This window comes from Carassius auratus, unplaced genomic scaffold, assembly GCF_003368295.1.
Source record: "Carassius auratus strain Wakin unplaced genomic scaffold, ASM336829v1 scaf_tig00214604, whole genome shotgun sequence".
Taxonomy (NCBI): domain Eukaryota; kingdom Metazoa; phylum Chordata; class Actinopteri; order Cypriniformes; family Cyprinidae; genus Carassius; species Carassius auratus.
The window spans coordinates 212,495-230,361 of NW_020527735.1; the positions used below are offsets into that span (position 1 = coordinate 212,495).

A 17,867-nucleotide genomic window follows, 5' to 3' on the forward strand; every position below is an offset into this window, starting at 1 on the left:
CCTTATGAGTTTTAGCAGCACTTTTATAAATTCATTTTACATCAGATTTCTTTGTTTTATTTATTCGAATATTAAATCCCAGAATTTCAATTTAGACTCTCACAGAATCTTGTAGGATATTTGAAGCCAAAATATATTTAATTTGGTTTAATTCATATAGCATGCTTAATTTAGCTTAATTACAGTAGAGTACTTATTTATCAATTTATTTCTAGATTCCTCTGGGCTTATTTTGACACCTGATTTTGAGTACTGATATCAGTTGAGTTTTAAGGCTCTCATGCAGCGTAATATGAATGTAATATAAATTGCTGCCCTCTCTAAATAATATGCTAACACTATGCCAAAAAAAACTCTCTAAAGACACAATTGGCCAGTAATGCACTAATGACTCTCACTGTAAAAACAAAAGGATGGGAAAGGGAGGAGAAGATAGATTTCTCCATCTCTTTCATCAGGTGCCTCACTATACTGCATAGTTCCAGTTAATCTGGCTGTCTGAACTGGGAGGTCTATGCAATCAATGCACGATGCCCCAATGCAATCAGAACCAGGCAGGGCCTGAGCTCCTTGCTCTTTAAACACCAGGGAGCTCTTTATGATTACACTGTCTGACAGCGGCTGTGACAACTCACTGCCTATTAGCCAGAGGCATCTTAAGCACGTCTTTACTGTCCCATATGACATGCATGAGCCCCTCACATTATCACAACAAATCAGTCACTGGATATTCAAGCAATCATGGTATAATACACGTTTCTTGATTTCTGATTTTGTTGTTGTTGTTGTGTTGTGTTATGTGGTGTTTACCTGTGCATGGTTTTGTTTGCCAGCCATAGCTGCCAGTCATTTGACCTTTTTATTTTATTTTTCAGTGTGCATTGCTTGTACTCCTTGTCAGCATTGTGTGAAGCTATAAAAAGGGCAATATAATTATTCCAGCAATACAATATTCCTACAGTTGCTGCATATACAGTGTATATATTGTGGCCAGTCTCCCTGGCCTGGTCCGGTTGGGCAGGTCTTACAGGTAATAGCAAATTTCCCTCCCGTAATACCCCCAGAACAACTTGTGTGTGTCTCCACAGGACCAGGGCAATACCTAGGGGAGGGAAATGTGGTGAGTATCCCAGTTCCGTATTGGAAACACTGCTCTCACACTGATCACACAGTCACAACACTTGTGGGTGATGAGTGGTGCACCTGGAGCTCATTCCTGCCAGCCATAAAAGCCAGTAGAAGAGGCAACGAAGTTGAGTTGCAACGAAGCTCCAGGCGAAGTTAATGCTTGTTCTTCCTTGTTCATAGTCACAGAGTCTGACAGCACCCCAGGAGAGGGATCCTCACCCCATGAGCACCGAGTGGAGACTGGCACCATTCATCAGAGCACGCGCGATCAGTGTGTAAATAAATCAACCTCCGGGGCACTTACCAGCAGTACAGAGTCTCAGATGTTCTCATGTTCCCATGTGTGCAGCAAAGGAATTCTACAAATTCTACCCTAGTGCAACCTACCCTGGTAAAACCATGGCCCGAACAGAAGTCACAGCTGCCACTTACATGTGCATGGAGACACCCACTATGTGCCGGCCCACAAGGTTTGGATTTCAGCAAAGCCAGGGGCCTTTTGGTCATGCCAGTCATGGAGCTGGCACATGCCCATCCTATGGTGGGGCACCCCAGAGCCGAAAATACCGTCCAACGCATCCAGGACCGTTTCCACTGGCCAGGTCTGGATGTGGAAGTGAAAGAGTTCTGTTCGTAGTTGTCCCACCTGCCAGCAGACGTTTCCTCATCATCCTCCCCTCAGCCCCCTCATTCCACTACACATCATCGATGTGCTCTTTTAGTGGACAGGAATGGATCTGGTGGGACCGTTGTCAAAGTCTCCCTGGGGACATAAACACATCCTATTCATCCTGGATTAGGCAACCCGGTACCCGGAAGTCATTCTTCTTCATGTGGCAAATGCCAAGAACATTGCCCGAGAGCTCTTTCTGCTGGCCAGCCGGGTTGGGATCCCAAAGGAGATACAGACAGATCATGTACCGGGTCATGGTCGAACTCTGTCGACTATTCAAGATACAACAGCTGAAGACATCGGTCTACCACCCGTTGATGGATGGCTTGGTCGACAGGTTTAATCAGACACTCTGATGGATGCTGAGGCAGGTAGCGGCCAAAGATGGGTACCCAATAGTGATGGTACCATAGCCAGACAAGACCCTCCGTTTCTGTAATGACTTCAGGAAACTCAATCATGTCTCCGCCTCCGATGGGTATCCCATGCCATGGTTGGATGAGCTTCTGGTCTGGCTAGGTAAGGCTCAATACATAAGCACATTGGACCTCACCAAAGGATATTGGCAGGTGCCCCTCTCCCTAAGCTTCCGGGAGAAAACAGCTTTCAGTACTCTCAATGACCACAGGGATTATAGGGTGCTACCATTAGGACTGAACAGGGCACCAACTACCTTCCAGTGGTTGATGGACATCTTGCTCCGGCCCCACCAACTTACATTGTGGCTTACCTGGATGATGTCATCATACACTCAGAGTGCTTGGAGATGCACCTAGAGCATCTATGGAGGGTGTTGACAGAGCTCTGGCTGGCTGGCCTTACTGCCAACCCCAATAAGTGCCACCTCGGACTCACAGAAGCAAAGTACCTGGGTTACAAAATTGGAAGAGAGCTCATCATGCCCCAGGAAAAGAAGGTTGAGGTGGTGAAGAAGTTCCCACATCCCATCAACAAGACACAGGTAAGAGCGTTCTTGGGGTTGGCTGGCTACTACCGATGCTTTATTCCTAACTTCTCCTCTATAGCCTGCCCCCTGTCAGACCTTACCAGGAAAGGTTATTCGGAGTAGATAGTCTAGACTCCTGAGACAGAAACCACCTTCCAGGCCCTCAAGATGGCCCTGATGTCCTCACTGGTTCTGCATGCCCCAAACATCGGCTGCCCCTTCACCTTGTATACAGACGCCTCCAGCACCAGCTTAGGAGCAGTCCTCTCCCAGCTCCAGGATGGAGAGCAACACCCCTTGGTCTATATCAGCAGGAAACTCTCCAGGTATGTGGCACTAGAGAAAGAGGCACTGGCCAAGTGTGCAGTACTGGAGTTGAAGTCCTTCCTCTGGGGCCGCTGGTTCACCCTCGTCACTGACCATGCGCCGCTCCAGTGGATTTCCAAGGCAAAGGACACGAACGCCACGGTGACTCTGTGGTTCCTAGCACTCCAGGATTTCTTCCAGATACAACACCAGGCCGGGACTGGCCATGGGAATGCAGGGGCTGGTGCAGTTGGGCAGGTCTGGCAGGTAACAGCAAGTTTCCCTCTTGTAAAAAAACCCACAACAAGTTGTGTGCTTCCCCAAAGGACCAGGGCAACGCCTGGTGGGGGTGTAATGTGGTATCCCAGTTTCAGATCAGTGTCACCCTGGAAACACCGCTCCCACACTGATCACACAGTCACAATACCTGTGTGCGATGAGTGGTGCACCTGGAGCTCATTTAATGCTTGTTCTTCCTTGTTCAGAGAGTCTGATGGCACCCTGGGAGAGGGATCTACACCACGGCACTTCACCTCACAAGCACAGAGTGGAGACTGAATTACTATTATAACTGTTTACATAACTTTAAGTTTATTTATGTTCTATTAACAATTTTAGTGTTTTAACTGATTTCACCACAGCCTCTGGAGCCTTCTGAGCGGCCACCGCTGCCTTTGGGGCCTCGTGAGTGGACACTGCCGCCTTGGGGGAATCGCAAGCGGCCACCGCTGCCTCTGGAGCCTTCTGAGCTCCCACTGCCACCTCGGGAGAATGCCTCTGCTGACTCCTGGACTGTCACCTCTGGAGAACCTTGAGCAGGCTGATGTAATCCTACAGTCTCTCCTTGGGGTGCCAGAATGGCAAAAGGGACTTGAAGGGCTCGGCTTTGGGTTCGGCTAGGCCTCCCCAGAAACAGACCATTAGGCAGATCTTTTCTGCAGCCGACAACCAAGCCACCCCCACGAAGTCCCTGGCGTAATCCTTGATGCTCCAATCTCCCTGGTGGACATCAAGGAACTTCCCTGCTGGACCCATGTTGCTGGCTGATTACTGCCACGCATGCAGGGATGCACTTTTAATGAACTGAAACAAAAGGCCAACAAGGCAAAACAAGACAGGATCAAAACTAGAAGACTGGTAAACCACTTTACATACAACTAGACATACAAATCACAGAATCACAAGTAACAGTTAAATCAGCCAGACAGAGTGGTAAGTGAGAGGAGAATATATAGTCAGTGACAATGGGCAACAGGTGTGTGTGTGTGTGTGTGTGTGTGTGTGTGTGTGTGTGTGTGTGTGTGTTGGTTTTTGTGGTTTACAAGGACTTTTGACCTGAATACGCACCAGCATTACAGGGACATTTGGGTTTATGAGGACAGGGTTCTCTATGTCCCAGAAGCTCCCTCTCAAATTTTCGCGCCATGTCCTAATATACCACAAAACCCTGAAATTTTACTATACACTGTGTATCCTCCGAACTCGGGAGTGCGCCCCTGCAGCCCGGACCCGGTACTGCATCCGCGTCATCGAAAATTTGCATATTTTACACTTGTGTAAGTTTGGAGGCCGCTGATTGGCTAGATCGGCACCGGAGGGCGGGAAATCGCGAAAACAAAATGGCGGCGGTGGGCAGGGCTACATTCTGCCGCTAATAGCTCCGTACAAGTAAGTTAATGCAGTTTGGTAATTATTTAAACACTTTTTTGCTATAATTTATCGATTGTATATGATTATATAAATGCATAATGATCGTGCAATTAAACATATTCCTTAAATATCATCATATAAAGTATGAATGTGACTTCAAAGCTGTAATTACTCAGTTTAATATCAGTATATTGATGTAACGCTATTAATGTAACGTTTCATAGATGGTTATTTAAATATATTATTATTATTATTATTGTTATTATTATTATTATAAATCCCGTATACTCGTGCTCTAATCAGCGAGGCAAGGGTGTCGGTTTGTAACTTCCTGTTTGGACCGGACGCAATCTGTGCACCTGAAGTGAAGACATCTGCGGTGTGAAGCTGTTGGAGACAACTATTATATGAAAGGTGAGTAATACTGCTGTTAAATCGTTTCTCTGAGAGTTTGTGGCTCAGTTTGGCTTGTTCGTGAGTGTCTTCAGTGCTCTTTAGAAAGCAGCTAGCGCGTGATGCTAATGGCGCTAGCGTGTTTACACTAAGTGTCCTCTATTAAGAGTAACATCGAACAAGAATCAACAATGCTTGTCAGTTTAACTTCTTTTCGTTCACAGTATACCCAGCTAACAAATTTATGTTGTGAGAACGTTTTCCTAACGTTCCCTTTTGGTTGTGGAAACGTTATTTTGAATGTTGCAAATAACGTTGAAATGTCCAGTTTGTTTAATGTTCCCAGAACGTTTTTTTATGGTTAGTATAACGTTCCTACAACGTTCTTGAAACTTACATTTCATAAAAAATATAACGTTCTATGAACGTTTATTTAGAATGTTCCAAAAACGTTGAAATGTCCAGTTTGCTTAATGTTCCCAGAACGTTTTTTTATGGTTAGTATAACGTTCCTACAACGTTCTTGAAACTTACATTTCATAAAAAATATAACGTTCTATGAACGTTTATTTAGAATGTTCCAAAAACGTTGAAATGTCCAGTTTGCTTAATGTTCCCAGAACGTTTTTTATGGTTAGTATAACGTTCCTACAACGTTCTTGAAACTTACATTTCATAAAAAATATAACGTTCTATGAACGTTTATTTAGAATGTTCCAAAAACGTTGAAATGTCCAGTTTGCTTGATGTTCCCAGAATGTTTTTTTTATGGTTAGTATAACGTTCCTACAACGTTCTTGAAACTTACATTTCATAAAAAATATAACGTTTTATGAACGTTTATTTAGAATGTTCCAAAAACGTTGAAATGTCCAGTTTGCTTAATGTTCCCAGAACGTTTTTTTATGGTTAGAATAACGTTCCTACAACGTTCTTGAAACTTACATTTCATAAAAAAATATAACGTTCTATGAACGTTTATTTAGAATGTTCCAAAAACGTTGAAATGTCCAGTTTGCTTAATGTTCCCAGAACGTTTTTTTATGGTTAGTATAACGTTCCTACAACGTTCTTGAAACTTACATTTCATAAAAAATATAACGTTTTATGAACGTTTATTTAGAATGTTCCAAAAACGTTGAAATGTCCAGTTTGCTTAATGTTCCCAGAACGTTTTTTATGGTTAGTATAACGTTCCTACAACGTTCTTGAGACTTACATTTCATAAAAAATATAACGTTCTATGAACATTTGTTTTGAACATTCCAATAACGTTAAAATGTCTAGTTTGCTTAACGTTGCTAGAACATTATTTTACAGTATGGTCAGCATAACGTTCCTGCAACCTAATTTTCATTTAAACACAATATTCTATTCACATTTATTTGGAAAATTCCAAGAACATTAAAATGTTGGAACTTCATTTTATGGTCAGCATAATGTGCCTACAATGTTCTTTCCACTTAAATTTTATTAAGAATAAAACATTGTATAAACTTTAATTTGAACATTACAAAGTGTAGCTTAATAAAATTTTATTTTCAGGTTAGCACTGTTGCAACATTCTCTTTCAGCATAACATTTATTAACACAACATCCCAGATCCAAGCAAGCATTCAATTACATGTGCATTTCAACAGGTATCTGAATTATTAAAGATAATCACTTTCACTTTCAACACATTGAACAGACTGGTGAAAATTTCATATCTTGTAAAAAAAAAAAAGTAAGTCCCCTGTAGTCAAATATTTAATCTAATTTTTTTTGCTATAATTTGTCTTTAGCTTTGTGCTTGTGCGCTGGTATTGGCATGCTATGGGAAATTATTCTTAGATGTGATTGGTTATTGGATTGTGATGTAGCAATATTTAATGCCACAAAGAAAAAAAAACAGCATAAAAACTTGATTTTCACTACAGAAGGACTTAAATATTTAGTTTAATATTTATGACAATAAACTATTGCTTCATAGCTAAATATAAACTATCATATGAACATTTTATTATTGAAAACTTCTATATGAATTTGTGTTTGGGGTGTGGGTGCTGAAAAACTGGCACTGTGGGAACTGTCCGGTCTCTCCGCGCTCCATCTGTAAAGTAAACAGATTAGATGATGTTACAAACTGTGTTATTACAAAATTCCTATGAAATAATAAGTCTACTGCCTAGACTTTCAACGGAAAGACAAAAATGATGAAAGATTATAAAAAAATAAAAATAATTGTCTAAATGGGTGTGAACAACATGAGGGTGACACAGTTAAACTTTCTACTTGGACAATGCAGCCACACTGCTCAGTTTAAATATGCAGTAAAATCAGTGCTGTTAAATGTTATTACCGTACCAGCGTAATGTTATGCTAAACATATTTGATATTAGAATTAGGGATGGGTAACGATTTTTGAATATTCGATTAGTTGATTTAATGACCGATTATCGATTAGGCTGTGCGATTATTTTCTAAGGATGTGAACCGTACCCGAGCATCTCTTACCCCCAAAGCCCAGTTCGGGTGACTGTGATTGCTCTGTGCTGTGCTCGGACGCGGTTGGTTGGAAGAAGTGGGCCAGAACGCGGTTCATTTTAATTAGTGTGCTGTACACGTGCAGTGTGAGCAACCACGCCAGGGAACTACTGACACGTGCAGCATGATTAATTGAAAGGGGCAATTTTGGAGGGGCAAACGCCATAGAATTATAAAGCAATATGTTGTGAGAGGGTCTTCTGTCTCACCGCATCCCAAACGACTCAAAATAATGAAACACAAAGTTAACAGAATGATGCAGTCCACTAGTGTTCTCAAAAGACCCGGTACTTCGGTACCAAATCGGTACTAAAAAATGTAAAAGTGACGGTACCAGGTTTCTTTAAGTACCCGTAGTCCCGAGGTCCCGTTCAAACCCGGTTCAGCGCTATGATTTCCGCGAAGCAGAAAACGAGGACGGAATCTCAAAATCCAGTCATGAAAATGAAACTTACATTTTAATATGGACAGTCATGGAATTTGTCGAAGTTAGCATAAATTAATCAAATCAAATCTCCATATGGACCAGTATCTGTAAATGTTAAAACGCAAATGTTGCTTGAAATATGAATCCGTGTTCTGCACGTCTCTGTGTGTATTAATGAATGGCAGAGACGTGCGGGTTTGTTTACTACATAGACTGAAGCGCATAATTTCAGCATCTGAGCTTCAGAGTTCTCTCTCCATCAAGAGATCTTTTCAGTTTCTCACACATGCAAAAGAGAGAGAGAGCGAGAGTCTTACCACGCTGAATCGACACGCTATATGTAAACTATTCTTTATTGTCTTTTCCTGTAATGGAGTTAATTTAGAATTATTCATATTAATTTTTGAACAAGCAGAAGACATAACGGTTTCTCCAGTAGTGGGCGGAGCTAATGCACAAATGGCAATTTCATTGGCTGGCACTGATCTAGTACCCTCCCCTGTTTTGATTTCAGCAAATCAGTTTGACCGAACGCAGACAACGTGATTAATATTCATGAACCCAGCAGCTCATCAATTCATAGTGCATTGTATATACATTAGTATGATAGTAGAATTACTACTAGTATTATCTTTTAATAATAATTAATATGATCTATTACTATTTTTTTTACAGAAACCATCAATGACCAAAAATATCATTAGCATCACCACCAGTCTTAAGTTCAGTTAAAATGAGAAATATGCATTCATTAGGCCTAAAAGTTAATTTTTACATAAAGGCATTGTGCTAGAAATATTACTATTATTTAGTAAAATGTATGTGATACTACTACTATTGTTAAAATAATTTATAAAACTTTATTTTTTTAAAGAAATAAATCACAATATTTCTTCCACGTTTTAATTTACCAGAAAATCCCATTTACCAGAAATAAAATGGTAAATTAAAAGACAAATTAAATTTGGGTGAAACGTGTTTACTGTTTTTCATAATTATATAAATTGTAGAAAAACTTTAAACCAAATTGTAAATAAGTACAAAGAATGGCATTGGTTTTATTTTTAGTGCTAAAAAGTTTTTTTTTTTTAATTAGAATATTTTTGTGTTTTGCTTTGGTACCGATAACCATGGATTTTCACTGGTATCGGTACCGAATACTAAAATTTTGGTACCGTGACAACACTTCACTGTGCAGAGCGAGAAACTTCCTGTCTCCCACGTAATTCGTGATTACGAGCTAGCTGCATTAAAATGAATTGTTATTTGTTGAAGGACTAAAATGTAATATTCCACTGGTTAGATAACCATAAAATGTTTTTAAACCATTAAAAAATTTGACTCTTGTTATGTTGATTTTTACATATGAACATGTTATGTTTTTATGTTCACATAACACGTTATGTGACTATTCGCAAGTTTTTAATTATGGTAAGCTTGGAAATAATATGTAACGTTTCAATCTAGGCCTGTAGCTATCGAATATTTAAGTAATCGAGTATTCTACCAAAAATTCCATCGATTAATCGAGTAATCAGTTAAAATGCGTTTTTGCTTAATTAAAGAGCAATATTAATTATGCAAGAGAAAATAAGACTCCTGGGCCTCTAAAATGAACAACTAAGTTTCCTTTTATAAAAAAAATATATTTTTATTTTTGAAATGCATAGAATGCAATGCATACATCAAAAATAAACATTTAATCACTACCCATTGTTTCTCTGTCTGTACTTGTCCTGTGAACAATGACAATAAAGTTATATATAAAGTTAAATTAAGTGCATTTAAGTGCCATTCAATTGGGGTTTTAAATAGATGCACATTAAACACATAAAACATTAATTTAATTAATCTTTTAATTATTGAAAATTAAGCAAACTTAACTTTTCAGTACTAACCCGCAATAACTTTAATAAACCAGACTTTTATTTTGACGGGTTGACATACCTTTACAGTTCTGTGTATGTGATGTGACGCTAGTTTTAATCAAATCAAATGGTCAAATGCTCATGAAGTGATTTTCAGTGCAGTTCTTGAGATGTTCTTCATGTGTTCACGTCCTTATTTAGAGAGACAGCAGACGCTGAAATCACCGCTAGCGTCATGCGCGCTTCCGTGTGTTTAATGAATGAAGACGCGCTTCTGCTCCATTCATTAACAGAGACACGCAGAACATGCAGGATTCATATTTAAATAGACTGTTCCGGCTTAATATTTACAGATACTAGTCCATATCATGATTTGATGTAAGTGCAATGACTTTTCGATTATTTCATTCAAAATTTGGCAAATTCCGTGCCATTCCGCGTTAAACTGTAAAATCTGTTTTTATGACTGGATTCCGTGATTCCCTCCATGTTTTCTGCATCGGGGAAATCATAGGGCTCTAGTTGTGGTATGCCAGCTCTATCTTGCAATGGACACACGCCACGACGTTCTCTTTACGTTTGCCCGTGCCCTCAAATCAAAACACTGCTGACTCCTTGTGTCTCCTTTCGCTTTGTGGGTGACGTAAATGCGTTGTGTCACATAAAAGAGGCTTCAGGGATCATTTTTTTAATCGAGTTACTCGAGGAATCGTTTCAGCCCTATTTTAATTGCAATAAGCTTTGAGCTTTGTTACTTTTTATTATAACACAAAGCCTCAGGCTTCTGTCAATTTTAAGATAAAATACAAACAATAAATGAATAACGTGAAGCATGAAAGGTGCCACATCCTTTTTTTAAATTACAGGTGTAATATATTCAATTTTACTTCATGCAATGTAACATGATTTCATTGTCGTAGTTTTGACTTAATTACTAAAATATTAATCTTTTTTTTTTATTTGAGAAGGATAAACTGATCAAAATTGCTCAACTCACGGTCTTGAGCTGGTCGCTTTGTAGGTTATTTATAAAACAAACAAACTTGAATTTAACAAACATAAAATGTTCCAATCATATTTCTGAATTAAATTAATAAAGAATCGAAACGACCAGCCATGTAAGGCTCTATGTTAGTTCTCTTGTTTCAATTAAAAGCTCCCCCTCGGTTTGTCGGGCCCATATAAGTAGCTACTACCTACTTTTTTCATGGAAGGGGACAGAATCTGACAGGGTAACAGAGATGGACAGAGCAATGGCCCGGAGCGTGAGGCGCAGTCTACAGGCCAGCGGGAAAAGGGAGACATAATCAGAGGGTAGTGCTGCCAATAACTAGAACTGTGGACATGCTCATTTTTTTTTTATAAAAATATAAAATAGGTTATTGTTATAAATACATACATAACATTTAATATTCAAATCAGTGCCTTCATTCAGGCTGTTCACAACATGTTTTAACGCGTACCGTGTTTTATGATATTCTGTTTAACACGTAATGTGTTTTAAGCCTAATAATTATGTCTGAATTAATCTGTTCTAATCTTAATCTGTAAACTTCATTTAAAAATGCTATGAATGTTCATGCTCATTTTAAAAAACGAAATGTCATAGGCTCCTACAACCTTGTGAGCAATTGATAATAGACGGAGTGTTATGTTATTAATTGCCATCATTCGGATTTATATTAATATGCTTTAGCAATCATACAACCATCAATTGGCTTGGGTTAGGATAGACCTTTCTCTAATATATTCAACAGTTTACCATCATATAGACTGAAAGCCTGAATAGTCTCTCTCCCTCTCTCTCTTTTTATGTGTGTGTGTTTATGCGTGTGGGGGGTGCATGCGCAGGAGGGGGGGGCGATTATTGACCACTAATCGAATAATACAAAGCGATTATCGATTATTACTTTTTCTTGAAATTTACATTCCTAAAAAGAATGCAAACTAAGTACATAATAAATATTATTTATTCAAATACATTGTGAATATGGAAACATTTTAATTTGTGTTGAATAAATACATTTAATTGAAATTATTTGTTGGGGAGTGAGAGGAACTAAAATAGCCTTTAGGCCTATTTCTGAATGAAATAATAAGTGACTTGTGTTTTTTTTCTCTCAAAAAATAAAAATGAAATAAAAATTATACGAGTAGCATATTTTAACTATGCAGCAAACCTTTTAAAATATTTTTATAAATTACTTTGTAATTTAATTTTGTCAAAATCCTTAACGGTTGGTTAACGGTTAACCGGTTAAAATGAACATCCCTAGATCAACTATTCAGTAATTTCTGCTGATTTCAGAAAAATGTTGCCAAGTAAATATAAAGTTGTCCTGAACTGTGTCCTACCTAGTGTGTCTTGAAAAGATCTGCTGAGTCTTCTTTTCAGGAAGTAGATCTGCCAGGATATCATAGCTTGAATGACTGATAATGTTCCTGAAGACAAAACATAAAATTAGAGAAATTTAACTCACAATTAAGTAACATTTATGGACAACTTATTTTTATAATCATGTGTTAAAACATGGCAATGTGTAATTACTTATAGGAATTAAATGTATATTATCTATATATATATTATATAAAATAAAAAGATATATATTGAATATTATAAAAAATTTGCCAATATCAAGATTTTTTCATATATCGCCAAGCCCTAATCTGAATCAAACATGACTGGTTCTTAGATGTCATGATGTCATTCTTGTTGGACTTTAGTTGAGGTTTGTTATTTTTCATCTGTGTATTAATGATTTGATTAATCTAATATGCAATTAGATTAGAAATATAGAACTTATAAAACAAAAGTATAGAATTGCTTCAGAAGTCTTAACATTTGTGCTGCTGGTCATTTCTGGTCACCATTACATCTGTAAATGTAATAGAACAGTCTAGTCATCATAATAATCTGTTGTCATGGCTACAGTCTGTGAAGGGGAGGGGCAGTTATGTTTAATATTATTACTGTTCAGCTTGGTTTAATTAATAAACACAGAGATGTGCTCTTTTCACTTCCCAATACTTACTGTATATAATAAGTAAAATCACCTTTATTTGTATAGTGCTTTGTAGAATACAGATATACAGAATACATCATATTACACATATATTCTGTTCAGTAGAACTGTCATTATTCGTTTGCATATTAAGTTGAAAACAAACAAACGTAATATTGTCAGATGGAGGCCAACCGTTCTTATTGTTATTAAAGCAGACGCAGAGGATGGCTGAAGGTGCGAGGCGAAGGAGAAAGCTGAGGCCATACAGTGTTCACTTCAACAGAAAGACAAGAATGGGCTCAAGGGCAGGTTCATCACTGATCTTAAAGGTGAGTTGATTTATTTTGTCATCATATAGTCACCATTAAGTTGTCTCAGTCCTGTATATCTTTTGTTGGGCAAAATAAGACATTACTAACCATTTGATGGTTTGTAAATGATAACAGGATTTTCTTCCTATGCCTTTAAAATGTCTCGTGTACTAAATCTGTCTCTGGTTGATGACGTGTGGTTCTCTGTGATGGTTTCACCTCTCTGTTGTTTTAAAGTGTCTCGTTTACACCTGTGTTACGAGGACCCTGTTTTATGAGGACCATCATAAGAACATACACACAATGTGACATCAAGACTATGTTCTTATGATGGTCCTCATAAAACAGGGTCCTCGTAACACAGGTGTAAACATACACACAATGTGACATCAAGACTATGTTTACACCTGTGTTACGAGGACCCTGTTTTATGAGGACCATCATAAGAACATGGTCTTGTGTGTGTGTTTACACCTGTGTTACGAGGACCCTGTTTTATGAGGACCATCATGAGAACATGGTCTTGTGTGTGTGTTTACACCTGTGTTACGAGGACCCTGTTTTATGAGGACCATCATAAGAACATGGTCTTGTGTGTGTGTTTACACCCGTGTTACGAGGACCCTGTTTTATGAGGACCATCATAAGAACATATGAGAATCTCAAGGCGTTTCTCAATGTCAAGGAAGGATCCTCGGAAGCCAGAATTTCGAGGATGCTACGTCATCGACATCCGTCGAAGGACTGTTCCAATGTCGAGGATCCTCGGAATTTCAACCAAGGACTGAGTCCTTCGTTCGAAAAATATCCCATACACAGGAAAGGATTCATATGTGTAGCCTTCGCGCTCTCAAATCACCCACAATCCTAGAGTCGGAGTGTTAACGGTTTTTATTTACGTTACCAAACATTTGTTATAACTGTAGTAAATATATAAGTAAAGTTTGCCAGTACAAATTACTACCATATTAAGATTGTAATTTATACAAATACAAATACAAATACAAATTACGTTATTGATGGCTAACTGAACCGGACCTGTCATTTAACAATTGTGAGCTTGGTTGCGTCACCGGCATTTCTTTTATAAATAACTAGTTAAGTTGTCCAAAGTAATTTAACGTTAATATTATACCATTATACCACAGCGTTCTTCAAACTGACCTTTTCACTGACGCAATGACGTGCATTTGCTAGCCTGTTCCATTTACGTGTTCTCCGAATGCTAAAGAGGAGCCTCACCTAGCCTCTGAAGGAAGTGACTTGGAAGGACCAGTCCTGCTAAGGAAGTGTCCTTGACATTGAGAAACACCTTCAGTGTGGCGTTTGTTTGACAAAAGCCTGGTATTTGAAGACCCTAGTTATCACCATGACATTGGGCTGTGTGAATGTGAAATATTAGGCTAAATATGGATCATTCACATCTCATTGTGGTCATGTGATATTCAAAATGTCTAATTGTTACCTTTAGATTAAGTATATTGTAATATAAGTTGGTAAAAAGTCGTTCCCCTTGTTTGAAATTTACTGTCAGGCATTATACTACTGTATTCTGCAGTTTTATCATATTTGTGTCATCATCATCTCTGAACAGGGCACAGCAGCTATAAAGGTATCCAAGAAGTTCTTGAAATAATTGTGTTAGTCCTTAAAAGAGTAGAACAGATTACGTTGTCCACATGTGTTTCTAAGAGACATTGTTTGCTGCATTATTGTGGATGTTAAAAGTGTGTCTTGGTTTCATGCTGTATAACTAACACAGACACTGTGTCTCAAATCACCAGTTTTTCTCATACACAGAAATGCTTGAAATAAGCTGTCCACATTTGTCTAGTTACCAATGTCCCGGTAATAACAAGGTTACAAATAGACCAGACTTTTTTCAAACTAATAACACACTGAGACTCTTCAGTCAAGTCAAGACTATGTTCTTATGATGGCCCTCATAGAACAGGGTCCTCGTAACACAGGTGTAAACACATACACACAACCTGACATACTTCAGTATACATGCATGTAATGTAATACTTACAAAGTCATGAACATTAACTTGGGTAACACTTGAAAATTTAAATATTGGTTTGAAATATTGTAATCTTGTAAATTACATTGATAGAAGCAAGATTATAAAATAATTTAATGTTTTAAATCAGTATTTTATGCACTCATTTATTGTCACAGATATCTAATTTGATGTTCTTTTCTATATTGTGGTTGAACCGTCCACTCTTGAAGTCAATACTCTGTCCCAGTCAGAAGACACAGACGTAGAGAAGGTTCTGCGACTGATTGATTGATTGATTTTAATTTAAATTTGATTTTTTGATTTCATGTGTCAGTGATCAGTCAGTGTTTATGGACTCCAGTATATGTGCATTATCAATTTGTACAGTCCCTGAATCCTTTGTCTGCAGTAGAATGTTTATTTTTTTTATTTCTGTTTCCTTAATTTCAGGTGACTCTGAAGAAGGACCGGTTACTATTGGATGATCAGGACTGTGTTGAGTAGGTAATAAAATGTGCATTGCATATTTTATGAAATGTTAGATTGATGTTGTAAGAAATCATCTCTACATGAGCCTTGCTTTTTTCATTGTTTTCAGATGTCACCTGTCAAAGAGCATGTGTTGAATGAGGAGCAGAGCTTTTTTGTCCCCGCTGAAGGAGTTAAGGAGGTATTCACATGTCTCAGATTGACTGTTATTTCAGTGCAACAGTGAATGCTCTGAAGTCTGATGTCTTCATGGGCTGTGATATACTTAGCTGTTACCAAATGTATGTAATTTAATGACGTGTTTTCAATTTCAGTAATATTAGTCGATGTCTGAATCAGGAGTGTCCAGACTTGGTCCTGGAGGGCTAGTGTCCCGCAGAGTTTAGCTCCAGCTTGTCTACACACACCTGCCTGGAGGTTTCTAGTATTATCTGCTTCAGGTGTGTCTGGGGTTGGAGCTAAACTCTGCAGGACACCGGCCCTCCAGGACAGAGTCTGGACACCCCTGCTCTAAATACAGATTTGTAGTAATATATTGACCAGTACCTTTTAAGGTCTGTAACGTAAATGTTCTTTTATGATTTTAAATGATCTTATTAACTAAATGACCACAACTTCCCTGTCATTAAAATACATTAAGTTATTATTGAAAGACAGTGTAGCTCTTAAAGTATCACATGTATGTTTTAGGAGAACATTGAGATTGAAGGTACGTCCATCCTAGCATGCGTAGCACAGCGGGTCTTTTAAACTCACAGGAATGTTTAAGGCAACTCTTCTCTGAAATATGTCTTGTGTTCACTGTAGAATGTAGTGTCTTTAGGAATGGTTTATAAATGGTGTGTGATTGTGTTTGACTTCTGAATGCAGATGTTTTTCATGTTCTGAGTTTTATTTTTCATTGAAGATGAGATCAACATGACAGATTCTGATGACGCTGATCTTGAAGAAAGTGATTCTGATGATGAGGCTCTTGCTGGAGCTGCGGGAGACTCCAGTAATGCTGGTATGTGTCAGCTAAGTGTTTTTTAAAAACTACAGTGGTGTGAAAAAGTGTTGGACCCCTTCCGGATTTATTTTTTTGCATGTTTGTCACACTTTAATGTTTCAGATCATCAAACAAATTTAAATATTAGTCAAAGGTAACTAACATAAAAGTAAACACAACATGCTGTCTTTAAATGAAGGTTTTTATTATTAAGGGAAAACAAAATCCAAAACTACATGGCCCTGTGTGAAGAAGTCTTAGTGGTTTTTGCTATCCTAGGAACTACCAAAAGTCCAGTGTTTTGTGACCTTAGGGAGCGTGATGGATTGTAGTGTGAAGGCTTGTTAGGTACGCAGGAGCTAAACCATTTAGGGCCTTATAGGTAAGTAATGATAATTTGTAACTGATATGGAACTTAATAGGTAGCCAGTGCAGAGACTGTAAAATTGTGGTAATATGATCATATCTTCTTGACCTGGTAAGGACTCTAGCCACTGCATTTTGGACGACCTGTAGCTTGTTTATTGAAGAAGCAGGACAACCACCTAGAAGTGCATTACAATAGTCCAGTCTAGAGGTCATGAATGCATGAACTAGCTTTTCTGCATCAGAAACAGATAACATGTTTCGTAGCTTGGCAATGTTTCTAAGAAGGAAGAATGCAGTTTTTGTAACATGGGAAATATGATTTTCAAAAGACAAGTTGCTGTCTAATATAACACCCAGATTTTTGACTGTAGAAGTAGTAACAGTACATCCGTCTAGTTGCAGATTGTAATCTACTAGATTCTATGTACTGTTTTTTTTGGTCCAATAATTAATATCTCTGTCTTATCCGAATTTAATAGGAGAAAATTATTGGTCATCCAATCTTTTACATTTTTAACACACTCTGTTAGCTTAGATAATTGAGAAGTTTCATCTGGTCTGAGTATCATCAGCATAACAGTGGAAACTAATCCCATATTTTCTAATAATATTACCAAGGGGCAACATGTATATTGGAAATAGAAGGTGACCTAGGACGGATCCTTGTGGCACTCCATATTTTACTGATGATAAATGAGATGATAAACACCCCATTTAAATAAACAAAATGGTAGCGATCGGACAGGTAGGATCTAAACTATCTTAGAGCCTGCCCTTCAATAC

The 17,867-nt window shown here is 38.1% G+C and overlaps 1 long non-coding RNA gene across 1 annotated transcript; it reads right to left on the reverse strand.

Moving 5' to 3' along the window:
• Positions 1-6,616: 6,616 nt before the first annotated feature.
• Positions 6,617-12,441, reverse strand: LOC113092491 (uncharacterized). The gene is made up of 2 exons (XR_003287572.1): positions 12,273-12,441; positions 6,617-7,188 (listed from the first exon to the last, which is right to left on the reverse strand). It is a non-coding gene; the product is annotated as an uncharacterized LOC113092491 (long non-coding RNA).
• Between the last annotated feature and the right edge of the window lie 5,426 nt (positions 12,442-17,867).